At 51.4% G+C, this 11754-nt stretch overlaps 1 long non-coding RNA gene across 3 annotated transcripts; it reads left to right on the top strand.

Annotated features, from left to right (window-relative positions):
- Window positions 1-701: 701 nt before the first annotated feature.
- Window positions 702-4143, top strand: LOC104854985. 3 transcript variants are annotated; one of them, XR_778274.1, is made up of 4 exons: window positions 702-871; window positions 2189-2329; window positions 2553-2763; window positions 4073-4143. It is a non-coding gene; the product is annotated as an uncharacterized LOC104854985 (long non-coding RNA). The 3 variants fall into 3 exon arrangements; XR_778272.1 differs by lacking the exon at window positions 702-871 and having other exon boundaries at window positions 2037-2329; XR_778273.1 differs by lacking the exon at window positions 702-871 and having other exon boundaries at window positions 2037-2329; window positions 2553-2901; window positions 4073-4139.
- The last annotated feature ends 7611 nt before the right edge of the window (window positions 4144-11754 follow it).

Below are 11754 nucleotides of genomic sequence, written 5' to 3'. Positions count from 1 at the left end.
GAGCAGTCCAATTACGTGAAACGATGCAGGGCAGGTTAGCCTGGGCCTCAAGATGGACTGAAGTTCAGGCAAATGCCGCACAGTAGGAGTGAGGGGTCACAGTGCTCCTCACAGGTTCTCAGTGCTCTATGCGAGTCAAAAGACGGGGAATTCAGGCTCACTACAAGACTCTCTCCTGGATCTTGATGTGCTATTCGCTATCTTTGGCAAGTTGGATGGACAGCATGGTTAGGCCCTGCTCATGTCCCCACCAGTTGTAATTTGAAGGGATGGCAGGCTGATGAACTCATGAATCATTCCATTGCAGGTCGTTGGCCTCAAGCTGGGGTTTGTTTGAGCCGATGGCAGCATCAGTGACACCCAGAAGTTTGGCAGGAGGCAACAATGGATGTCTTGCGGCTCATTTCTCAGCTGGCTGGCTAGAGACTATAGTGCTTCATGCACAATGGTATGAGCGAGGGCTCCTTGAGCTCCTGAACCATGCTAGGGCTTTTGAGGGAGGCATGGAGATAGAAGGAAGACTGAGATTTCAGAAAGCCATGGATCACCTGGGGGACCTTTGCCTACTGAGTCCCTGTGGGTGTCAATGAATTGCAATGCCCTGCTTACTTTTCACCCGGGTTCTGTCCTGAGCGATGTTTTCTCTCTGATTCTAACCATTCCTTTGCAGAGGGCTGTATGCAGGCTGTGGAGAGCAGGAGTGGCCGGCCTGCCCCTTGTTCATACAGATTCTCCCTGATGGAGCCTAGCCTGACAGTGACCTCGCATCATGCTAGCCAGCAGCTCTACTTGGCTCTGCAAGGAGAACGACGCCAGGTGGTTCTCACAATGCGTCCAAGAGGAACTGAATATTACATTGGATGCCAGCCTCGTGAGTGCAGGTTTCATAGTGGGAAAATGAACCTCAACTGTTCTGCGCTGAAAATCCAGGGGCCTGGCCATTTCACACAGTGATGAGGAGCTCCTCAAGTTGCTCCTGCCTGCAGTTCGTTAGGAGTGGGATATGTGGACAATTCGAGGTAGAACCTAATGCTTCAAATCATTGATTTGCGGTGGAGGGGAGGTTCAATGCAAGGCTCTCCAATTAACTTCGTGGTCCTAGCTCATGGCTGTGCCAAGTTCCGGCTCAGTGCGTATTATTACATGACTCTCCAGACCTCGGCAGTATTCTTTCTGTGACTGGGTGTGCCGTGAATGCAGAACCAGTCTGAAAGTTTTATGTATGAAAGTCACACCTGTGTGAACTTGGGCTGTGTCTGACAGGCCTTCTCAAGCAGGATGCTTTTCCTCTGTCTTGAAGACAGTCTCCCTGCTGTGGGCAATAGACCCTCACCATATCCACGGAGGTGACAGCCGTGAGGGCTGTCTCACTGGACGGCTAAGTAGTGCCCAAAGTTTATGACATGCGGAAAGGTATGAGTCACGACTCTTGCAGCTGTTAAGGGGTTCTTGTCATTCTGTGCGAGACAGCTAAGATGGAATGCAGCTCACTGCAGCTTGATTGGCCACTCCAACGTTCTACCATTTAATGTCTAGGCCAAGTGCCTTCTTATTTACTTCCGAGGCCCTGGACCTGTGCTCACCAGGGCCAGGAAGAACCCAGGGTGCATTGATTGTGTATCCCAGTGGTCCTCATGGTAGACGTGAGCAGCAGCTGCGTGGAAGGTATAGACTTGCTGCGTGCTGACCGCTACTTCACAGACTTCTGTGTGACTTGTCCTTGAGGCCGGCATTTTTCCATGCCAACGATCCTTAAGACATCCACAAGGTGGCGCCTACGACCAGGGCTAGAGCACAGTTGGCCTACAAGTCCTCAGAAGACTGCTTACTGCATAGCTGGCAGAGTGAGGACATTTGGACGGCATTGCTAACCACACCTGGAGCAGTCCACTTACGTGAAACTAGGCACGGCCAGTTCAGCCTGCGCCTAAAGATGGACTGAAGGTGAGGTGAATGCCGCACAGTAGGAATGAGGGCTCACAGTGCTCTTAACAGGTCCTTCATGTTCTATGCGAGTCAAAAGAGGGGGAATTCAGGCTCACTGCAAGACTCTCTCCTGGATCTTGGTGTACTATTTGCTTTCCGTGGCAAGGGGCGTGGACTGCATGGCTAGGCCCTGCTCATTTCCCAACCAGTTATAACATGAAGGGACAGCAGGCTGATGAACTCATGAACCAATCCATTTCAGGACGTTGGCCTCAAGCTGGAGTTCGTTTGAGCCCATGGCAGCATCAGTGAAACCAAATAGGTCGGCAGGAGGCAACCATGGATGTCCTGTGGCTCCTCTCTCAGCTGACTGACTACAGCCTGTACTATCTCATGCACAATGGTATGAGTGAGGGCTCCATGAGCTCCTCAACCATGCTAGCGCTTTTAACGGAGGCAGGGAGGGTAAAGAAAGACTGGGACATCAGAAACCCATGTGTCACCTGGGGAGCTTTGGCTACTGAATCCCAGGGTATCTCAGTGAATGGCAATGCCCTCCACATTGTTCAGCCGTGTTCTGTCTTGAGCGAAGGTTTCTGTCTGATTCTATTACCATTCCTTTTCAGAGGGCTATATGCAGGCTGTGGAGAGCAGGAGAGCCCGGCCAGACCATTGTTCGTTCAGATTCTCCCTGATGGAGCCTAGCCTGACAGTGACCTCACATCATGCTAGCCGGCAATTCAAAGTCGCTCTGCAAGGAGAATGACGCCAGGTGGTTCGCACAATGTGTCCAAGAGGAACTGAATGTTACACTGGATGCCAGCCGTGCGAGTGCAGGTTTCGTAGTGGCAAAATGTACCTCAACTGTCCTGTGCTCTAAATCCATGGGCCTGGCACTTTCACACTGTGACGAGGAGCTCCTCAACTTGCTCAGTCCTGCAGTTCGTTAGGAGTGGGACATGTTGGCCATTCTAGGTAGAACCCAATGCTTCAAATCTTTGATTCTGGGGGGGGGAGGAGAGGTTCAATGCAAGCCTCTCCAGTTAACTTTGTGGCCCTGGCTCATGGCTGTGGCCATTTCTGGCTCAGTTCGTATTATTCCATGACTCTCCAGACCTCTGCAATACTGTTTCTGGGAGTGGGTGTGCCCTGAATGCAGAACCAGTCTGAAAGTTTTAGGTATGAAAGTCACACCTGTGTGAACTTGGGCTGTGTCTCACTGGCCTTCTCAAGCAAGATGCTTTTCCTATGGCTTGGGGACAGTCTCCCTGCTGTGGACAATAGACCCTCACCATATCCACGGAGCAGACACTCGTGAGGGCTGTCTCACTGGCCAGCTAACTAGTGCCCAAAGTTTATGACATGCAGAAAGGTATGAGTCACGACTCTCGCAGCTGTTAAGGCGTTCTAGTCATTCTGTGTGAGGCCCCTACGATGGAATGCCGGCTCACTGTGGCTTGTTCAGCCACTCCAATCTTCTACCATTTGATGCCTAGGCGAAGGGCTTTCTTATTTACTTCCTAGGCCCTGGCGCTGTGTTCAACAGGGCTAGGTAGGGACCAGGGTGCATTGAGTGTGTATCCCAGTGGTCCTCATGATAGCCGTGAGCAGCAGCTGCATGGAGGTTATAGAATTGCTGCGTGCTGACCACTACGTCAGAGACCTCTGTGTGACTTGTCCTTGAGGCCAGCATTTTTCCATGCCAATGATCCTTAAAACATCCACGAGTGGTGCCTAGGACCAGGGAAGAGCACACTTAGCCTACAAGTCCTCAGAAGACTGCTTACTGCATAGCTGGCAGAGTGAGGACATTTGGATGGCATTGCTAGCCACACCTTGAGTGGTCCACTTACGTGAAACGAGGCAGGGCAGGTTCAGCCTGGGCCTACAGATGGACTTAAGGTAAGGCGAATGCCGCACAGTAGGAGTGAGGGATCACAGTGCTCTTCACAGGTTCTCAGTGTTCTATACGAGTCAAAAGAGGGGGAATTCAGGCTCACTGCAAGACTCTCTCCAGGATCTTGGTGTGCTATTTGCTATCTGTGGCCAGGTGGGTGGACTGCATGGCTAGGCCCTGCTCATTTCCCCTCCAGTTGTAATCTGAAGGGACGGCAGACTGATGACCTCATGAACCATCCCATTGCAGGTGGTTGGCCTAAGCTAGGGTTCGTCTGAGACCATGGCAGCATCAGTGACACCCAAAAGTTTGGCAGGAGGCATCCATGGATGTCCTGTGGCTCATCTCTCCTGGCTGGCTTGTAATCTGAAGGGACGGCAGACTGATGACCTCATGAACCATCCCATTGCAGGTGGTTGGCCTAAACTAGGGTTCGTCTGAGACCATGACAGCATCAGTGACACCCAAAAGTTTGGCAGGAGGCATCCATTGATGTCCTGTGGCTCATCTCCCACCTGGCTGCCTAGAGGCTGTAGTGCTTCCCCCACAATGGTAAGAGCGAGGGCTACTTGAGCTCCTGAACCATGCTATGGCTTTTGAGGGAAGCAGAGAGGGTGAAGGAAGACTGAGATATCAGAAAATCATGGGTCCCCTGGGGGCCTTTCGCCTAGTGAGTCCCTGGGGGTCTCAATGAACGGAAATGCCCTGCTCACTTTTCAACCGGGTTCTGTCCCGAGTGATGTTTTCTCTCTGATTCTATAACCAATTCTTTCAGAGGCCTGTATGGAGGCTGTGGAGACAGGAGTTCCCGGCCTGCCAATTGTTCGTACAGATTCTCCCTGATGGAGCCTAGCCTGACAGTGACCTCACATCATTCTAGCCGGGAGCGCCACTTGGCTGTGCAAGGAGAACGACACCAGGTGGTTCTCACAATGCGTCCAAGAGGACCCGAATGTAACACTCGATGCCAGCCGTGTGAGTGCAAGTTTCCTAGTGGCAAAATGAACCTCTACTGTCCTGTGGTCAAAATCCAGGAGCCCAGCAGTCTCACACTGTGACGAGGAGCTCCTCAAGTTGCTCCTGCCTGCAGTTCATTAGGAGTGGGACATGTCGGCCATTCTAGGTAGAACCCAATGCTTCAAATCATTGATTTGGGGAGGAGCGGAGGTTCAATGCAAGGCTCTCCAATTAACTTTGTGGTCCGGAGTCACGGCTGTGGCAAGTTCTGGCTCAGTGCGTATTATTCCACGACTCTCCAGACTGCTACAGTACTGTTTCTGGGAGAGAGTGTGCCCTGAATGCAAAGCCAGTATGAAAGTTTTATGTATGAAAGTCACACCTCTGTGAACTTGAGCTGTGTCTGACTGGCCTTCTCAAGCAGGATGCTTTTCCTCTGGCTTGGGGACCATCTCCCTGCTGTGGGCAATAGACCCTCACTATGTCCACGGAGCCAACAGCCATGAGGGCTGTCTCACTGGCCAACTAAGTAGTGCCCAAAATTTATGACATGTGGAAAGGTATGAATCACAACTCTCACAGCTGTTAAGGGGTTCTAGTCATTCTGTGCGAGGCAGCTAAGATGGAATGCCGGCTCTCTGCGGCTTGATTGGCCACTCCAACCTTCTTCCATTTTGAAGGCTAGGCCAAGGGCCTTCTTATTTACATCCGAGGCTCTGGCCCAGTGTTCACCAGGGCCAGGTAGGGACCAGAGTGCGTTGAATGTGTATCCCAATGTTCCTCATGGTAGCCGTGAGCAGCACCTGCATGGAGAGTATAGACTTGCTGTGTGCGGACCACTACTCGACAGACCTCTGTGTGACTTGTCCTTGAGGCAAGCATTTTTCCAAGCCAACGATCCTTAAAACATCCACAAAGTGGCGCCTAGGACCACAGCAAGAGCACAGTTGGCCTAGCACGTCTCAGAAGAGTGCTTGCTGCCTAGCTGACAGAGTGATGACATTTGGACAGCATTGGTGACCACACCTGGAGCAGTGCACTTACGTGAAACGAGGCAGGGCAGGTTCAGCCTGGGCTAAAGATGGACTGCAGGTCAGGCGAATGCCGCACAGTAGGAGTGAGGGGTCACAGTGCTCTTCACAGGTTCTCAGTGTTCCATGTGAGTCAAAACAGGGGGAATTCAGGCTCACTCCAAGACTCTCTCCTGGATCTTGGTGTGCTATTTGCTATCTGTGGTCAGGTGGGTGGATTTCATGGCTAGGCCCTGCTCTTTTCCCCACCGGTTGTAATCTGAAGGGATGGCCGGCTGATGAACTCATGAACCATCCCATTGCAGGTGGTTGGGCTCAAGCTTGGGTTCGTTTGAGCCCATGGCAGCATCAGTGACACCCAAAAGGTCGGCAGGAGGCAACCATGGATGTCCTGCGGCTCATCTCTCAGCTGGCTGGCTAGAGACTCTAGTGCTTCATGCTCAATGGTGTGAGCGTGGGCTACTTGAGCTCCTGAGCCATGCTGGGGCTTTTGAGGGAGGCAGGGAGCGTGAAGGAAGACTGAGATATCAGAAATCCGTTGGTCACCTGGGGGCCTTTTGCCTACTGAGTCCCTAAGTGTCTCAATGAACGGAAATGCCCTGCTCACTTTTCAACCTTGTTCCATCCCCAGCGATGTTTTCTCTCTGATTCTATAACCATTCCTTTTCAGAAGGCTGTATGCAGGCTGTGGAGAGCAAGAGTGCCCGGCCTGCCCATTGTTCGTACATATTCTCACTGATGGAGCCTAGCCTGACAGTGACCTCACATCATGCTAGCCAGCAGCTCAACGTGGCTCTGCAAGGAGAATGACCCCAGGCGCTTTTCACAATGCTTGCAAGAGGAACTGAATGTTACACTGGATGCCAGCCGTGTGAGTGCAGATTTTCTAGTGGCAAAATGAACCTCAACTGTCCTGTGCTCAACATCCAGGGGCCTAGCCATCTCACACTGTAACGAGGAGCTCCTCAAGTTGCTCCTGCCTGGAGTTCGTTAGGAGCGGGACATGTCGGCCATTCTAGGTAGAGCACAATCCTTCAAATCTTTGATTCGGGGAGGAGGGGAGCTTCAATGCAAGGCTCTCCAATTAATTTCCTGGCCCTGGCTCATGGCTATGGCAAGTTCCGGCTCAGTGCGTATTACTCCATGACTCTTCAGACCTCTGCAGTGTTGTTTCTGGGAGTGGGTGTGCCCTGAATGCAGAACCAGTCTGAAAGTTTTGTGTATGAATATCACACCTGTGTGAACTTGGGCTGTGTCTGACTGGCCTTGTCAAACAGGATGCTTTTCCTCGGGCTTGGGGACAGTGTCTGTGCTGTGGGAAATAGACCCTCACCATATGCACGGATCTGACAGCCGTGAGGGCTGTCTCACTAGCCAGCTAATTAGTGCCCAAGTTTTATGACATGCAGAGAGGAATGAGTCACGATTGTCACGACTCTCGCAGCTATTAAGGGGTTCTAGTCATTCTGTGCGAGGCAGCTAAGATGGAATGCAGGCTCACTGTGGCTTGATTGGCCACTCCAACCTTCTTCCATTTGAAGGCTAGGCCAAGGGCCTTCTTATTTACTTCCAAGGCCCGGGCCTTGTGTTCACCAGGGCCAGGTAGAGACCAAGGTGCATTGACTGTGTATCCCAGTGGTTCTCATGGTAGCCGTGAGCAGCAGCTGCATGGATGGTATGGACTTGCTGCGTGCTGACCACTGCTCCACAGACCTCTGTGTGACTTGTCCTTGAGGCCAGCGTTTTTCCTCTCCAAAGATCCTTAAAACATCCACAAGGTGGCGCCTAGTACCAGGGCAAGAACCCACTTGGCCTACACGTCAACAGAAGACTGCTTACTGCATAGCTGGCAAAGTGAGGACATTTGGACGGCATTGCTAACCACCCCTTGCGCAGTCCACTTATGTGCATCTAGACTGGCCAGGTTCAGCCTGGGCCTAAAGATGGACTGAAGTTCAGGTGAATGCCACACAGTAGGAGTGAGGGCTCACAGTGCTCTTCACAGGTTCTCAGTGTTCTATGTGAATCAAAAGAGGGAGAATTCAGGCTCACTGCAAGACTCTCTCCTGGATCTTGGTGTACTATTTGCTATCTGTGGCAAGGTGGGTGGATTGCATGGCTAGGCCCTGCTCATTTCCCCACCAGTTGTATTCTGAAGGGATGGCAGGCTTATGAAGTAATGAACCATTTCTTTTCAGGTGGGTGGCCTCAAACTGGTGTTCGTTTGAGCCCATGGCAGCATCAGTGAAACCAAAAAGGTCTGCAGGGGACAACCGTGGATGTCTTTCGTGCTCATCTCTCGGCTGGCTGGCTAGAGACTGTAGTGCTTCATGCACAATGGTGTGAACGAGGGCTCCATGAGCTCCTTAGCCATGCTAGGGCTTTTGAGGGAGGCAGAGAGGGTGAAGGAAGACTGAGATATCAGAATCCCATGTGTCACCTGGGGGCGTTTTGCTACTGAGTCCCTGGAGGTCTCAATGAATGGCAATGCCCTGCTCACTTTTCAACCGGGTTGTGTCCCGTATCATGGTTTCTCTAAGATTCTATAATCATTCCTTTTCAGAGGGCTGTATGCAGGTTGTGGAGAGCATCAGTGCCAATCCTCACCATTGTTCATACAGATTCTCCCTGATGGAGCCTCGCCTGACAGTGACCTCACATCGTGCTAGACGACAGCTCAACCTCGCTCTGCAAGGAGAATGATGCCAGGTAGTTCACACAATGCATCCAAGCTGAACTGAATGTTACACTGGATGCCAGCCGTGTGAGTGCAGGATTCATAGTAGTAAAATGTACCTCAACTGTCCTGTGCTCGAAATTCAGGAGCCTGGCAGACTCACACTGTGACCAGGAGCTCCTCAAGTTGCTCAGGCCTGCAGTACCTTAGGAGTGGGACATGTTGACCATTCTAAGTAGAACCCAATGCTTCAAATCTGATTTGGGGAGGAGGGGACGTTCAATGCAAGGCTCTCCAATTACCTTCGTGGTCCTGGCTCATGGCTGTGGCTAGTTCCGGCTCACTCCGTATTATTCCATGACTCTCCAGACCTCTGCAGTATTGTTTCTGGGAGTGAGTGTGCTCTCAATGCAAAACCAGTCTGAAAGTTTTATGTATGAAAGTCACACCTGATTTAACTTGGGCTGTGTCTGACTGGCCTTCTCAAGCAGGATGCTTTTCCTCTGGCTTGGGGACAGTCTCCCTACTGTGGGTAATAGACCCTCACCATATCCACGGAGCTGACAGCCATGAGGGCTGTTTCACTGGCCAGCTAAGTAGTGCCCAATGTTTATGACATGCGGAAAGATATTAGTCACAACTCTCGCAGCTGTGAAGGGGTTCTAGTTATTCTGTGTGAGGCAGCTAAGTTGGAATGCAGGCTTACTGCAGCTTGATTGATCACTCAAACCTTCTACCTTTTGATGTGTAGGCCAAGGGCCTTCTTATTTACTTGCTAGGCTCTAGCCCTGTGTTCACCAGGGCCAGGAACGGACCAGGGTGCGTTAACTGTGTATCCAAGTGGTCCTCGTGGTAGCCGTTAGCAGCAGCTGCATGAAGGGTTAAGACTTGCGGCGTGCTGAACACTCCACCACAGACCTCTGTGTGACTTGTCCTTGAGGCCAGCATTTTTCCATGCCAACGATCCTTAAAACATCCACAAGGTAGCGCCTAGGACCAGGGCAAGAGCACACTTGGCCTACAAGTCCTCAGAAGACTGCTTACTATATAGCTGGCAGAGTGAGGACATTTGGATGGCATTGCTAACCACACCTTGAGCATTCCAGTTACCTGAAACTAGGCAGGGCAGGTTCAGCCTGGGCCTAAAGATGGACTGAAGGTCAGGCGAATGCTGCACAGTAGGAGTGAGGGCTCGCAGTGCTCTTCACAGGTTCTCAGTGTTCTATGTGAGTCAAAAGAGGGGGAATTCAGGCTCACTCCAAGACACTCTCTTGGATCTTGGTGTGCTATTTGCTATCTGTGGCCAGGTGGGTGGACTGCATGGCTAGGCCCTGTTCATTTCTCCACCAGTTGTAATCTGAAGGGACGGCAGGCTGATGACTTCATGAACTCTGATGAACTCATGAACCATCCCATTGCAGGTGGTTGGCCTCAAGCTGGGATTCGTTTGAGCCCATGGAAACATCAGTGACACCCAAAAGATCGGCAGGAGGCAACCATGGATGTCCTGCGGCTCATCTCTCGGCTGGCTGGCTAGAGAATGTAGTGTTTCACGCACAATGGTATGAGCGAGGGCTCCTTGAGCTCCTGAACCATGCTAGGGCTTTTGAGGGAGGCAGGGAGGGTGAAGAAAGACTGAGATATCAGAAACGCATTGGTCACCTGGGGGCCATTTGCCTACTGAGTCCCTGGAGGTCTCAATGAATGGCAATGCCCTGCTCACTTTTCAACCGGGTTCTGTCGCGAGCGATGTTTTCTCTCTGATTCTATAACCATTCCTTTTCAGAGGGCTGTATGCAGGCTGTGGAGAGCAGGAGTGCCCGGCCTGCCCATTGTTCATACAGATTCTCCCTGATTAAGCTTAGCCTGACAGTGACCTCACAGCATTCTAGCCGGCAGCTCAACTTGGCTCTACAAGGAGAAAGATGCCAGGTGGTTCTCACAATGCGTCCAAGAGGAACTGAATGTTACACTGGATGCCAACCGTGTGAGTGCAGGTTTCCTAGTAGCAAAATGAACCTCAACTGTCCTGTGCTCCAAATCCCGGGGCCTGGCAGTTTCACACTGCGATGATGAGCTCCTCAAGTTGCTCCTGCCTGCAGTTCGTTAGGAGTGGGACATGTCGGCCATTCTAGGTAGAACCCAATGCTTCATATCATTGATTCAGGGAGAAGGGGAGCTTCAATGCAAGGCTCTCCAATTAACTTCGTGGCCCTGGCTCATGGCTTTGGCAGTTCTGGTTCAGTCTGTATTATTCCATGACTCTGCAGACCTCTGCAGTATTGTTTCTGGGAGTGGGTGTGCCCTAAATGCAGAATCAGTCTGAAAGTTTTATGTATGAATGTCACACCTGTGTGAACTTGGGCTGTGTCTGACTGGCTTTCTCAAGCAAGATGCTTTTCCTCTGGCTTGGGGACAGTCTCGCTGCTGTGAGCAATAGACTCTCACCATATCCACGGAGCAGACAGCCATGAGGGCTGTCTCACTGGCCAGCTAAGTAGTGCCGAAAGTTTATGATTTGAGGAAAGGTATGAGTCATGACTCTCACAGCTGTTAAGGGGTTCTCGTCATTCTGTGTGAGACAGTTAAGATAGAATGCAGGCTCACTGCGGCTTGATTGGCCACTCCAACCTTCTATCCTTTGAAGGCTAGGCCAAGGGCCTTCTTATTTACTTCCTAGGCCGTTGGCCTGTATTCACCATGGCCAGGTAGGGATCAGCGTGCGTTGACAGTGCATTCCAGTGGTCCTCATGATAGCCGTGAGCAGCAGCTGCATGAAGGACATAGACTTGCTGCGTGTTGACCACTTCTCCACAGACCTCTGTGCAACTTATCCTTTAGGCCAGCGTTTTTCCATGTCAACGATCCTTAAAATATCCACACGGTGGCGCCTTGAACCAGGGCAAGAGCACACTTGGCCTACAAATCCTCAGAAGATTTTCGTGTTGACCACTTCTCCACAGACCTCTGTGGAACTTATCCTTTAGGCCAGCATTTTTCCATGTCAACGATTCTTAAAATATCCACAAGGTGGCGCCTTGAACCAGGGCAAGAGCACACTTGGCCTACAAGTCCTCAGAAGATTGCTTACTGCATAGCTGACAGAGTGAGGACATTTGAACAACATTGCTAACCACACCTTGAGCAGTTCACTTACGTGAAACTAGGCAGGCCAGGTTCAGCCTGAGCCTAAAGAAGAACTGAAGGTCAGACGAATGCTGTATAGTAGGAGTGAGGGCTCACAGTGCTCTTCACAGATTCTCAGT

This window comes from Fukomys damarensis, unplaced genomic scaffold, assembly GCF_012274545.1.
Source record: "Fukomys damarensis isolate Sample0158 unplaced genomic scaffold, DMR_v1.0_HiC HiC_scaffold_103, whole genome shotgun sequence".
Classification (NCBI taxonomy): Eukaryota; Metazoa; Chordata; class Mammalia; order Rodentia; family Bathyergidae; genus Fukomys; species Fukomys damarensis.
This window is presented reverse-complemented; position numbering and strand designations above follow the sequence as displayed.